At 36.2% G+C, this 14,567-nt stretch overlaps 1 long non-coding RNA gene across 1 annotated transcript in view; it reads left to right on the plus strand.

Annotated features, from left to right (window-relative positions):
• The window catches only part of LOC137615424 (uncharacterized), a 16,082-nt gene extending 1,878 nt beyond the window's left edge, over nt 1–14,204 (plus strand). Inside the window, exons 2-4 of the long non-coding RNA XR_011039238.1 lie at nt 2,457–2,566; nt 8,315–8,424; nt 14,098–14,204. This is a non-coding gene — a long non-coding RNA (uncharacterized lncRNA). The remainder of the gene's footprint in view (nt 1–2,456; nt 2,567–8,314; nt 8,425–14,097) is intronic.
• Nucleotides 14,205–14,567: the final 363 nt, after the last annotated feature.

Here is a 14,567-nt window from a genome sequence, read left to right on the forward strand (position 1 = left end):
CCTCCTGAAAGGACCTTTCATAAACTAGGCTACAACCAAAATCACACTCCAGACATAAAATTTAAGGCAACACTTTTGAAGCATTACTACAAAATGCTGCCTATTATATAAAGTAAATATGGGCCTGCCTCATATGTTTAAACAAGATTTACTGCCTTTCCCTACCTTAACACTTATCTAGATTACAGGAATGTGTACTAACCTTAACACTTATCTAGATTACAGGAATGTGTACTAACCTTAACACTTATCTAGATTACAGGAATGTGTACTAACCTTAACCTAACCTAGGATACGGTCTCCTTACCTAGCCATACTGAGACGCCCCCCGAAGCTATGTGACTTATAATGTTGTAGATAGAATTAAATTGAGGATATACCCTATCCCAATGTCACATACAATGCTGTAGATTAAATCAATTATGTAGGTATATCCCAACTTAACCTACCGCATGACATATTCCTGTTTAGAACATAACTCAAAACAGTTATCAAACCTTTAATGTAGAGTTTTAAGCTTTGTAATATAGCTTGTGATACAGTTTGGCTCATCAAAACTTAACCTAAGGCACAACTAAAAAAAATTCACAGCATAACACTTCGCAACTGTATACTGTAATAGTTAAACATCTTGTTAAAACTGGATTTGCTTATAAGAAGTGGAAGATTTTTTTACTTATTTAGGCATATTTTGTTCTAAACTTGAGAAGAAAGAGAATAATAACTCGAATATAAAGCAACACGTGTATAGAACTTGCTAGTATATAATGCATTAATTGGTAATATATACTTATTTCTTGCCAAACTGGAATTTTCTATAGGAAATGGTCGAGTGCGGCCTATTTTGTCTTATTTCTCTATATAGGTAATTGGGACTGGGTCATAATTACTTGTGTATTACCCAATTGTTCACTTTTGAGATGGTTGTGGTTACTGCATATGCATTGCTTTTCAGTCTTTTTTTGGTAGCTTTGTTTTTTTGCATGATGTAATCCTTAGCTGGCTTTATGATTGAATTAAGAGCTGCTAAATATTTATGCGTAAATTTCCCGATGTTGTTTTAGAAAGCCATTTTTTTCCCATCCGAATCAGTTCCACCATGTCTACCGTTGGGAGAAAATGTCTTCCATGTAGGAATTCAATTTATTTCAAAATTAAGTGTAATTTAATTTATTTTTGTCATTGATTGTTTTAAATACTCAGTTCAGTATATAGCTATTGTTGCTCATGTGATAGTGAAACTATCCCCTGCTTAATACGTGATACTCGATTTTCCAGCAGAACTGGAATTCGCTATAAAAAATGGATGTGTGCTAACTACTTTGGCATTTGACTCAGTATGATTGATGGGGGTCTGTGACCTAAGTGTCATCCGATTCAAATGTGGATATTATTTCCAAGTCTGTTAGTTGTTTACCTTTCGGAACCTAATGGTGGGTTATTAGACATACGTTAGTTTCAATTGCTTGGGGAACTGAGTGTTTTTTTGACGACATATTAATCAGCTTGGTTTTTAACCAATTAAGAGCTTATAAGTACTGTACAGTACTTATTCTTAAGTCCCTGAATGTACTTTAATTACTCCCATCCCCACCCCTATTTTTCTTTAGTTCCATCATGACTAGTATATGCTCTTGGTGTTATTTAATAGAGTGGGAGGTGACTTAGGTATGTTTTAGGAAAAAATGACCCAGTATATGAGTTTTTATACAAATGACGAGCCATCCCTTCATCCATACAAGGTGCTACCTGCGGACACCCGTATGTCTTTAGACCTCAATTGAAAATGTGGGCTTGTAATCAATTAGTCAAGGTTTCTAAGAAGTGAAAGCATCATGCATGTAGGTTTTTGTAACCACATTTAAGAGCATTTTTTTTTTTTTTTTTTTTTTTTTTTAAGGCTACTTTCAAGTCTAACAAAAACTCCTGATCGTGAATATTTTTCCTTTAAAGGACCTTTCAGCATGGCACTATTGTCCAGAACTTACAGGCTAATGGAGGGCCAGGCATAGTCAGTGAATTGGATGAATCCAATTTTGGAGTGTCCAAATACAACAAGGGTAGACTTTTGTCTGTTGTGTGGGGATTTGGTGGCTTAGAGCTGGAGAGCAAAAAAACTTAGGTTGATCAACCAAAAAATGGATACTCGCTTGTGCCCTTGATAAAACATTTTATTAAGTTGGGGTGTTTAATCCAGAGTGATTCATGGAAAAGCTATAAAGGTCTTGCCACTTACGGATATACGAACCTGTGTTAATCATTCAGAATGTTTTATGGATACAGACAGGTGCAGATACCCAAAACATAGAGAGGTTTTAGGGAGATGTCAAAAGTTACATTCTTGGTGGTGGAATGCAAAAGGAATGTAAAATTCATTTTAATACGACTTTTGTATTTTATGTATTATGTTTTTTCATGAACTATCATACTAATGTGTGTTTATTTTACCACCACAGGAGGTCCGAGCATTTACATCATTTACTGCCTCAAGCCACCATTTTGTATCCTGACCCAGTGCTCCCACCATCTATAGAGGATCCTCAACCATATACCTCACAAATTTGAGGTAAGGATTACTGTATGACTACAGTACTTAGATACTTTAGTAGTGACTGTGGATAGCATGTGCAGCATAGCCATGTAATGCTTGCCAGAGCACAAAAATTGTGAGATTGTTTATTTTTAGCCAAGTGACTCACGGTGGTGTAAAAGCCATTTAAGGGACATGTGAATCATAGGTAATTATGATAATTTAGTTTCACCCCACTTATACTAGGGTCTCCCATAATTTTTATTATAGGGAGGGGGTAGAAAACCTTATGAACAGGTGCTGTCCCCTAACAATCATGGTAAAAAAAATGAATGTGCAGGGAAAATATATGGTTCATGTACTGTACTGTGCAAGCGAGCCAAAGTGGAGCAGAGCCATTTGAGGTACGTGATGTAAATTATAGAATATCATGATATTTTGAAAGCACAGAACATCCATGTACCGCTTACAAGAACATCGGAGTAGTGAGATAATGTTTATTTGTTAGCAAAGTGAGTCACAGGATTACAAAAACTAGTTGGAGGACATGTGAATCATATGAATTTATGATATAGTTTTGCGCCACTTACAATGGAGCCCCTCATTATGATTGGGGGGACGGTATGAAACCTATGAACAGCTGTTTTCCCCTAATAGTCATGGTTAAAAATGAATAAATCACAACATAATGAGTAGGTAAAATATATGGTTCATGTATTTGACCAGAAGGTAAATTATCATATATTTGCTGTTCAATTTATAGCTATACAAGAATTCACTACAAGAAATGGTTGAGCGCGTACTATTTTTTCATTCTTCTCTGTATGGCCAATGAGCCTTGGGCATAATAACTTGGGTATCGATTGACTAAAATGTGAAAGCCACTTTTCTAGTCCATTCTATACTTTTAAGACTGATTGTGGGCTGCTATACTTAAGTAGTTACTCACGAGGAGGGATTGTGCAGGGCATCATTGTACCACTTGCCAGAACAGAAGAGCAGTAAGATAATGTTCATGGGAGTGAAGCGAGTGACGTAATGTGAATCATAGATAATTCAGATACTTTACCTTCATGCCATTTACACGAACCATATAATTTTGCAACTCGTTATCTTGTGTTTATTATACATTTCTTATCATTCCTATTGCTGAAAATCATTTTTTTTTTCCAACCCAAAACCCTGGTTTCCCACTGGGGATTCCATAGGATTGTTATTGTATGGGAGAGGGTTTGTACACCTTATAAACGGGTGGTTTGCTCCCTATATTCATTTTAAAAAATGGATTAATCACAAAATAACACTAACAAAAAATATATGGTTCATGTATTTAGCTATAAATTAAAGTATCATATATTTACCTAAGAACAGTTGTCTCAATTTTTTTGCGGCTTTACAAATCAATGGCTTCTGCTATTGTCCTATGGATTTAGGACTTTTTCATATCTGATGTATTTACTAACTGACCTTTACCAAATGAAACTTCCAAAAGTTTTATGCTACAGGTCCCAAAGTTTTATGTAACAACCATCTCTTAAACCCTATGAAGTTACTTAATGGCTGATGTGTTTGTTGAAAATGCTTGTGGGGAAAAAAATATATAATAGGTCATGTTCATTAACTTGCTGGCTGCCACTTGAGTAATAAATGCTTTAGGGAGAATACAGTCTATTTATCCTGGCATTTAATCAAGGTAAGTGATGTATGTAAGAAGCTCTGTGTATTGTACGTAAGAAGATCTTTTTAATGTTTACTAAGTGATAAAGCATCATTATTTATCAAATGGAATACTTAGTGGATGAAGACTACAATCCATGAGGAATAGCACCTGAGGCTATGGTAGGTGGCGATGTTTAGATGTGATACCGTACAATCATCTTTCACTGTTTTCCCCACCCAGGTACTCTGTAACGCACTTGTTACATGTATTTTTCTAGCTGAGTTTGGTGTGATTTATGCTCGTCTCGTTCGTACACTGTGTAATTCACTTTTTATGGTATCCCCACCTGTAAAACATAATTTCCCACTGAGAATCCACGATAATTGTGCTATTTAAGGGGTTGAGAAAAGTAAAAACTAATGGTTGGAAATGCTGGACACATTAATATATGGTTCTCACTTATAAGAGAAGAAAATTAGTATCATATCTTCCAACAATTTATATTATCTAATATAAACAGACTATATATCGCAAAATATTTGAACAGCAATGAATGCTATATCTTCAACTTGAGCGGGATAAATCAGGTTAACTGCAAGCGAAAATAAGTATTCTGCAATATTAATCTTAATTAAATGCAATTTACAGTGTTTCGAAAGATCAGGTATCAAAGAACCTTCAATTTTTTTTGAGACGAAAGAACACTCCTAAAGCTAACGTTGCTAAGAGAAAATATTGTAGTGGGAGAACAAGTTTTTTTTTATGATATGGACCACTTAAAATAAGTAAAATATGATGATAAATGAGGAAAATAAGATATTTCCTCAGCTGAATTTCACTTGATTTATTGTCTTTTAATTAATAAATGAAAACAATGTTTTTTGCATTGTGCACATATGATACTCATAATAACCACCCAAATATTGTTGACTATGCAACTACATTCTCCACTCTATCCTACAATTATGACGACCTCATTGGGAAATAATTTGATCCTACATTAACATAATTATTCCTTTTGTCCCATAAATAAGCGATAACTTATGCGCTAGCTGAAACGATGGATACAGTAGTAACAATGGGTAGGTGAGGATGAGCCACCTACCTGCCTGCCTGAGCCAAGCCACTTTTGTCTTTGGTTGCATGGTTATAGAATGTGTTGCTACCAGGGTCCTAATTTTAAACCATCACTGTTGGAACTTTCTCTTACTTTGGTTTGTTATAATAGTCAAGTTTTGTCAAGTGCACTTTTACTTATGATCAGTGGAGGAAGAGGTCTGAAAGATATAACAAAGGAAAGTTTTCCTTTTTAGAGAATCTTAATTTTGTGTATCTTTGTAAGGTTAACTGGAGCATAAGCCTAGTGTAACAATTCATCATCATATCTTATCACGCATACATTGTACCCACTGCGTAGCAGCCTGTTTACATTCATAGAGCTTCAAATTTGTACAGAGTGGCTGTTTTAACATCCACGAAGTATGTGGTTCATTGTATGTGATGCCCACATGGGGCCTCAGCAAAGGGGGTGAGACCCCTCTTATGAAGATTGTTAACAGTCCTCCAATTGTAGCTCGTACGCGATTAAGAGTAACCCAATCCTTTCTACAGAGATTTGTTCCATGGGGAAGAAACTGACATGGGCTCTGTTTGGCTTCACCTGGTGGGCTGTGGTCTGTTTCTCTCCAGCATTCCAGATGGCAATTTGATACTCCATGGGGTCGAGGCTAGTGGTGGTTATGAAGCTTTTGCAGTATTTTGATCTCTGTCTAACCATTCAGTGATGATAGCATGGGTGTTTTTCATCATTTTCTTATTTATATTTTTGGGTCTTTGAAGGGGCTATTCAGCAGATAATTGGTGGTGTAATGCCTGTCAATCTATAGGGTACTGGGAGGGGCATTGGTCTTAGGGCACCAGTAATTATGTGACATGCTTGATTGAGGTTGGCATTAACTTTATGGGGATGACATGACCTTTCCCAGACTGGTGAGCAGTATTCGCCAGTGGAGTAGTTGAGTGCCACATGGGTTTTTGTCTTAAGATTGAGGATTTATTTCCCATTTTGAAATAGCAAATTTGCCAAAGTTTTTTTTTTCTGGTAGCTACCTTCTCCTTTACTTTCCATACATGCCCCCTAAAAGATAGCGTAACAGGTGCTTTTGATATACCGGAGGCAAGTGACCAGTCCCTGCTGGGATCAAGCACCTGCACCTTCCTGTGGGGAACTCAGGACTATTAATCCTTATGACATTTGGCTGTTAACCTGTTACTTCTTCACAAGTCTAGGCCATATGAAATGATGGCTAACCCCCATTTGTGGTGGTTATATCAAGTTATACCCACTTTTACTCTTGCTATGTTTAGAGTTACCCAGTCCTTCTTGGTGAGGGTTGTTTCACTTGGCATCCCTTCGTTTAGGCTAGGCAGCTCCTCATTGGATGGCCATGAGTCGTTTTCCCATCGCTTATCTAGCCTGTGAGTAGCTGCCCGAAAGTTCTAGTCCGTTCATTGTTGCGAAGCTTTTGCGGGCTTTCAGTCTTGGCCTTGCTTCCTGATGATTGTGGAATGGATGCAAGGGGTCATTGATTTGTGTATTTTTTCAGTTCTTGCTAGCATTTCTCGTCTTATATTGGATGGTGGGATACCGTCTACTTTGTATGAAGATGGTAGAGGTGTTGGTTTTAGAACGCCAGTAATAATCCAACATGACTTATTTAGCACTGTCTACCTCATGTGCATGGCTTAGATTTATACAAAGGGGTACTAAAATCTAGGAGCTTGCAGTTGTGAGTGTCATGCCGACGCTTTCTAAAGATTTGGTGATATAAACACATTATAATAGTCAAAACAATATTTAGGTTGATGTTAAATAAAATTAGTAATTCGATTAGACATTGATTGGTCGGTCAAGGGACAAAGGCAGGATAGGGCAGCCAATGGTGGATAAAGGCAGGATTATATTAAAGAATAAGGTTGGATAGATTTTTCATTGATTTAAGGTAACATTGGTTAATCATTGGAAAAAGTCATATTGCTGTTGTGTTAATAGTTTTGGATAGGTTAGTTAAAGTATACCCAGTAAGTAAAAAATATCGAATAAGCTTGTCAGTGAACTAGTCGAGATTAGGTTAGCGAGTCAGAGTGTGTTATAAAGTTATCCATATTTAAACTAGTTAAGATGGTGAAGATTGATAGAATAAGCTGGTTCATTGATTGAAGGTTAACCAGAAAATTCACTTAGATGTATTGAGTCAAAGATTGTGTGATAGGGTTTACTATAGTTAAACTAGATAAGTAAGATGGTGAAGATTGTTGGAATAAGCTGGTTCATTGATTGAAGGTTAACCAGAAAATTCACTTAGATGTATTGAGTGAGTCAAAGATTGTGTGATAAGGTTTACTATAGTTAAACTAGATAAGTAAGATGGTGAAGATTGTTGGAATAAGCTGGTTCATTGATTGAAGGTTAACCAGAAATTTCACTTGGATAAATTGATTGATATGATAGGATAGCTGGAGTTATATTTTTGGAGGATCCATGCTATATATAATGAAAGTTTAGTATGCCATTTCAATTACGAGTGTTATATTTCCTTGATATATTTAGGAAGTTGCAGGTCTTATTTTAGGTGAGGCATAGTTGGTGAAATAGATGAATCAAAGTTTGGAGTGTCCAAATACAACACAGGTAGACTTTTGTCTGGTGTGTGGGTATTTGGTGGCATAGAGCTGGAGAGCAAAAAAACTTTGGTTGATCAACCAAAAAATGGATACTCACTTGTGCCCTTGATAAAACATTTTATTAAGTTGGGGTGCTTAATCCAGAGTGATTCATGGAAAAGCTATACAGATCTTGCCTCTTGAGGATATGTGCAGTTCTATGTTAATCATTCTGAAAATTTTATGAATGCAGACTGGTGCACCTATCCAAAATATCGAGAGGTTTTAGGGAGATGTAAAAAATTACATTCTCTGTGGTGGAATGCAAAAAGAATGTTTTGTTCAATATTTATCTGTCTTTATCCACCAGGTAAAATTCATTTTAATACGAATTTTGAATTTTATGTATTTTGTTTTTTCATGAACTATCATACTAATGTGTGTTTATTTTACGACCACAGGAGGTCTGAGCGTTCACATCATTTCCTGCTTCAAGCTACCAACTTGTATCCTGACCCAGTGCTCCCTCCAGCGATAGAGGACCCTCGACCATCTACCTCACAAATTTGAGGTAAGAATTACTGTACGACTACAGTACTTATGGTACTTAAGTAGTGACTGGATATCATGTGCAGCATAATCAAGTAATGCTTGTCATAACAGAGAACCTCTGGGATAATCTTTATTTTTTACCAAAGTGACTCCCGGTCGATGCAAAACCTATTTGAGGGACAAGTGAATCATAGGTTATTATGATTGGTAATTATGATTTAGTTTCACTCAACTTATACTAGGGTCCCCCATATTTTTTTTTATTATAGGAAGGGGGTAGAAAACCTTATGAACAGGTGTTGTCCCCTAACAATCATGGTAAAAAAAGTGAATGTGCAGAGAAAATATATGGTTCATGTACTGTGCAAGCGAGCCAAAGTGGAGCCGAGCCGTTTGAGGTATGTAATATAAATTATTGTATAGATAATTATGATATTTTGATAGCACAGCACATCCATGTACCTCTTGCAAGAACATTGGAGCAGTGAGATAGTGTTTATTTGTTAGCAAAGTAAGTCACAGGATTACAAAAACCAGTTGAAGGACGTGTGAATCATATGAATTTAAGATATAGTTTTGTACCACTTACAATGGAGCCCCTCATTATTATGATGGGGGGAGGGTATGAAACTTATGAACAGCTGTTTTCCCTAATAATCATGGTAAAAAAATTAGTAAATCACAAGATAATGAGTAGGGAAAATATATGGTTGATGTATTTGGCCAGAAGGTAAAGTATTATATATTTGCTGTTCAATTTATAGCTATACAGGAGTACACTACAAGAAATGGGTGAGTGCTGACTATTTTGTCATTTTTCTCTTTATGGCCAATGAGCCTTGGGCGTAATTACTTGGGTATCGATTGACTAAAATGTGAAAGCCATTTTTCTAAGTCCATTCTATACTTTTGAGACTGATTGTGGGATGCTATACTTAAGTAGTTGCTCATGAGGAGGGATTGTGCAGCGCATCATAGTACCACTTGCCAGAACAGAAGAGCAGTAAGATAATGTTTTATGCGAGGGAAGCGCGTGACGTAATGTGAATCACAGGTAAATCAGATACTTTACCTTCATGCTATTTACACAAACCATATAATTTTGCAACTCGTCATCTTGTGTTTATTATACATTTCTTATCATTACTATTGCTGCAAATCTTTTTTTTTTTTTTTTCCCCAACCCAGAACCCTGGTTTCCCACTGGGGATTCCATAGGATTGTTATTGTATGGGGGAGGGTTTGTACACCTTATAAACGGGTGGTTTGGTCCCTATATTCATTTTAAAAAATGGATTAATCACAAAACACTAACAAAAAATATATGCTTCATGTAATTAGCTATAAATTAAAGTATCATATATTTACCTAAGAACAGTTGTCTCAATTTTTTTGCGGCTTTACAAATCAATGGCTTATGCTATTGTCCTATGGATTTAGGACTTTTTCATACCTGATGTATTTACTAACTGACCTTTTGAACCCAATGAAACTTCCAAAAGTTTTATGCTCAAAGTTTTTTGTAACAACAATTTCTTAAACCCTATGGAGTTACTTAATGGCTGATATGTTTGTTGAAAATGCTTGTTGGGGAACAAAATATATAATAAGGTCATCTTCATTTACTCGCTGGCTGCCACTTGTGTAATAAGTGCTTTAGGGAGAATACAGTCTATTTATCCTGGCATTTAATCAAAGTAAGTGATGTACATAAGAAGATGTTTAATGTTTACCTAGTGATATAGCATCATTATTTATCAAATGGAATACTTACTGTGGATGAAGACTACAATCCATGAGGAATAGCACCTGAGGCTATGGTAGGTGGTGATGTTTAGATGTGATACCGTACAATCATCTTTCACTGTTTTCCCGACCCTAATCCCAGGTTTCCTGTGACGCATTGTTACATTTATTTTTCTAGCTGAGTTTGGTGTGATTTATGCTCGTCTGGTTTGTACACTGTGTAATTCCCTTTTTATGGTATCCCCACCTGTAAAACATCATTTCCCACTGAGAATCCACAATAATTGTGCCATTTAAGGGGTTGAGAAGAGTAAAAACTAATGGTTGAAATGCTGGACACATTAATATATGGTTCTCACTTATAGAGAAGAAAATTAGTATCATATCTTCCAACAAACTATATTATCTAATATAAACAGACTATATATCGCAAAATATTTGAACAGCAATGAATGCTATATCTTCAACTTGAGCGGGATAAATCAGGTTAACTGCAAGCAAAAATAAGTATTCTGCAATATTAATCTTAATTAAATGCAATTTACAATGTTTCGAAAGATCAGGTATCAAAGAACCTTCAATTTTTTTTGAGACGAAAGAACACTCCTAAAGCTAACGTTGCTAAGAGAAAATATTGTAATGGGAGAACAAGTTTTTTTTATGATATGGACCACATAAAATAAGTAAAATATGATGATAAATGAGGAAAATAAGATATTTCCCCAGCTGAATTTCACTTGATTTATTGTCTTTTAATTAATAAATGAAAACAATGTTTTTTGCATTGTGCACATATGATACTCATAATAACCACCCAAATATTGTTGACTATGCAACTACATTCTCCACTCTATCCTACAATTATGACGACCTCATTGGGAAATAATTTGATCCTACATTAACATAATTATTCCTTTTGTCCCATAAATAAGCGATAACTTATGCGCTAGCTGGAACGATGGATACAGTAGTAACAATGGGTAGGTGAGGATGAGCCACCTACCTGCCTGCCTGAGCCAAGCCACTTTTGTCTTTGGTTGCATGGTTATAGAATGTGTTGCTACCAGGGTCCTAATTTTAAACCATCATGGTTGGAACTCTCTCTTACTTTGGCTTGTTATAATAGTCAAGTTTTGTCAAGTGCACTTTTACTTATGATCAGTGGAGGAAGAGGTCTGAAAGATATAACAAAGGAAAGTTTTCCTTTTTAGAGAATCTTAATTTTGTGTATCTTTGTAAGGTTAACTGGAGCATGAGCCTAGTGTAACAATTCATCATCATATCTTCATCATACATTCATTGTACCCACTGCGTAGCAGCCTGTTTAAATTCATAGAGCTTCAAATTTGTACAGAGTGGCTGTTTTAACACCCACGAAGTAAGTGGTTCATTGTCTGTATGTGATGCCCTCATGGGGCCTCAGCAAAGGGGGTGAGACCCCTCTTATGAAGATAGTTAGCAGTCCTCCAATTGTAGCTCGTACTCGATTAAGAGTAACCCAATTCTTTCTACAGAGATTGGTTCCATGGGGAAGAAACTGACATGGGCTCTGTATGGCTTCGCCTTGTGGGTTGTGATCTGTTTCTGTCCAGCATTCTAAATGGCAAGTTGTTGACTCCATGAGGTCGAGGCTAGTGGTGGTTATGAAGCTTTTGCAGGATTTCGATCTTTATCTAACCATTCAGTGATGATAGCATGGGTGTTTTTCATCATTCTCGTGTTTATATTTTTGGGTCCTTGAAGGGGCTATTCAGCAGATATTTGGTGCTGTAATGCCTGCCAATCTATAGGGTACTGGGAGGGGCATTGGTCCTAAGGCACCAGTAATTATGTGACATGCTTGATTGAGGTTGGCATTAACTTTATGGGGATGACATGACCTTTCCCAGACTGGTGAGCAGTATTCGCCAGTGGAGTAGTTGAGTGCCACAGGGGTTTTTGTCTTAAGATTGAGGATTTATTTCCCATTTTGAAATAGCAAATTTGCCAAAGTTTTTTTTTTCTGGTAGCTACCTTCTCCTTTACTTTCCATACATGCCCCCTAAAAGATAGCGTAACAGGTGCTTCTGATATACCGGAGGCAAGTGACCAGTCGCTGTGGGATCAAGCACCTGCACCTTCCTGTGGGGAACTCAGGACTATTAATCCTTATGACATTTGGCTGTTAACCTGTTACTTCTCCACAAGTCTAGGCCATATGAAATGATGGCTAACCCCCATTTGTGGCGGTTATATCCAGTTTTACCCACTTTTACCCACTTTTACCCTTGCTATGTTTATGGTTACCCAGTCCTTCCTGTTGAGGGTTGTTTCACTGGGCATCCCTTCGTTTAGTCTAGTCAACTCCTCATTGGATGCCATCAGTTGCTTTCCCGCCACTTTTCTAGCCTGAGAGTAGCTGCCCGAAAAGGTTCTAGTCCGTTCACTGTTGCGAATTTTTTGCGGGATTTCAGTCTTGGCCTTGCTTCCTGATGATTGTGGAATGGATGCCAGCGGTCATTGATTTGTGTATTTTTTCAGTTCTTGCTAGCATTTCTTGTCTTATATTGGATGGCGGGATACTGTCTACTTTGTATGAAGATGGTAGAGGTGTTGGTTTTAGAATGCCAGTAATAATCCAACATGACTTAATTAGCACTGTCTACCTCATGTGCATGGCTTAGATTTATACAAAGGGGTACTAAAATCTAGGAGCTTGCAGTTGTGTGAGTCATGCCGACGCTTTCTAAAGATTTGGTGATGTAAACACATTATAATAGTCAAAACCATATTAGTTTGATAGTTATGCTAAATAAAATTAGTAATTCGATGAGACAAAGGTAGGATAAGGCAGCCAATGGTGGATAAAGGCAGGATTATATTAAAGAATAAGGTTGGATAGATTTTTCATTGATTTAAGGTAACATTGGTTAATCATTGGCAAAAGTCATTGCTGTTGTGTTAATAGTTAATAGTTTTGGATAGGTTAGTTAAAGTTTACCCTGTAAGTAAAAAACAACATCGAATAAGCTTGTCAGTGAACTAGCCGAGATAGGTTAGCGAGTCAAAGAGTGTGTGATAAAGTTATCCCTATTTAAACTAGTTAAGATGGTGAAGATTGGTAGAATAAACTGGTTCATTGATTGAAGGTTGACCAGAAAATTCACTTAGATGTTTCAAGTGAGTCAAAGATTGTGTGATAAGGTTTACTATAGTTAAACTTGATAAGTAAGATGAAGATTGTTGGAATAAGCTGATATATTGATTGAAGGTTAACCAGAAAATTCACTTTAATTGATTTATATGATAGGATAGCTGGAGTTGTTTTATGGAGAATCCACGTTATATAATAAAAGTTTAGAATGCCATTTCAATTACGAGTGGTATATATCCTTGATAAATTTAGGAAGTTGCAGGTCTTATTTTAGGTGAGGGGAACATAATAATTATTCATTTGCACAGCACTATACTCTTGTATACTAAGCAATATTTTACTCCTGAAACTGTTACTGTGTCAGTAAATTTTGTTTTTGCTCAGAATTTATACACATCGTTTTTATATAAATGTTTGTATGAGTATTGTGTGTTTTTGACCAGGTATCCTCTGTGGTGTAAGGTAGAATGTTTTATTCAGGGAATTTATGGTTTATTGAATATCTCTTGAAGAAAGCAGTGGAATACCAGAAGTCAGTCATTCAATAAGTGTAGTGAAAGATATCCTTGTTATGATTTAGGAATTAATACTTTTTTGCTTTACAAGGTATACTTTGGGTTGTAATATTTGTTATTATGAATGTAGTGAACATGTCTAATATGTCATTATTTCCAATATTTTAGAATATTTTTTATTTTTAGTTTATCATGCAGAATGTTTTACCAAAAGTGTAGTCATGATATTGAAGTGCACAGTAAAATATTCGAGTAAGAAAGATATATCTGTAAAATTAATATTTTATTTATTTTTCAGACTAGAATCATCAAAAGAAAATGAAATAAGTCTCCTGCTCAAGCTAGAAAATTAAACTGCAGTAAGACATTCCTCGTGACGTCAAGATGAAGATCTGCAGCGAATATTCTAGGATTTACTACAGAAAAAATTCCAGGTTTCAGAAGACAAAATTTAATTTCAAAAGGAGTAGCAAATCGTCTCGACTGAAGTGGCCACGCTATCATCAAACATTTTATTGTTACTCTTATCACTAACCAAATTACAACTTTAATCAATTCTTTTTAGTGAGGCAGATTTGCACCCACTAGCAGGGGTGCCCTTTTAGCTCCAAAAAGTTTCCTGATCGCTGATTGGTTGGACAAGATAATTCTAACCAACAGATAGCAGGAAATTTTCCGAGCTAGAAGGGCACCGCTGCGAGTCAGTGTAAATACGCCTCATTGAAAAAAAAATGGAGTATAGTCGGAAACCCTAGTGGAAACCCTTAT

This window comes from Palaemon carinicauda, chromosome 21, assembly GCF_036898095.1.
Source record: "Palaemon carinicauda isolate YSFRI2023 chromosome 21, ASM3689809v2, whole genome shotgun sequence".
Classification (NCBI taxonomy): domain Eukaryota; kingdom Metazoa; phylum Arthropoda; class Malacostraca; order Decapoda; family Palaemonidae; genus Palaemon; species Palaemon carinicauda.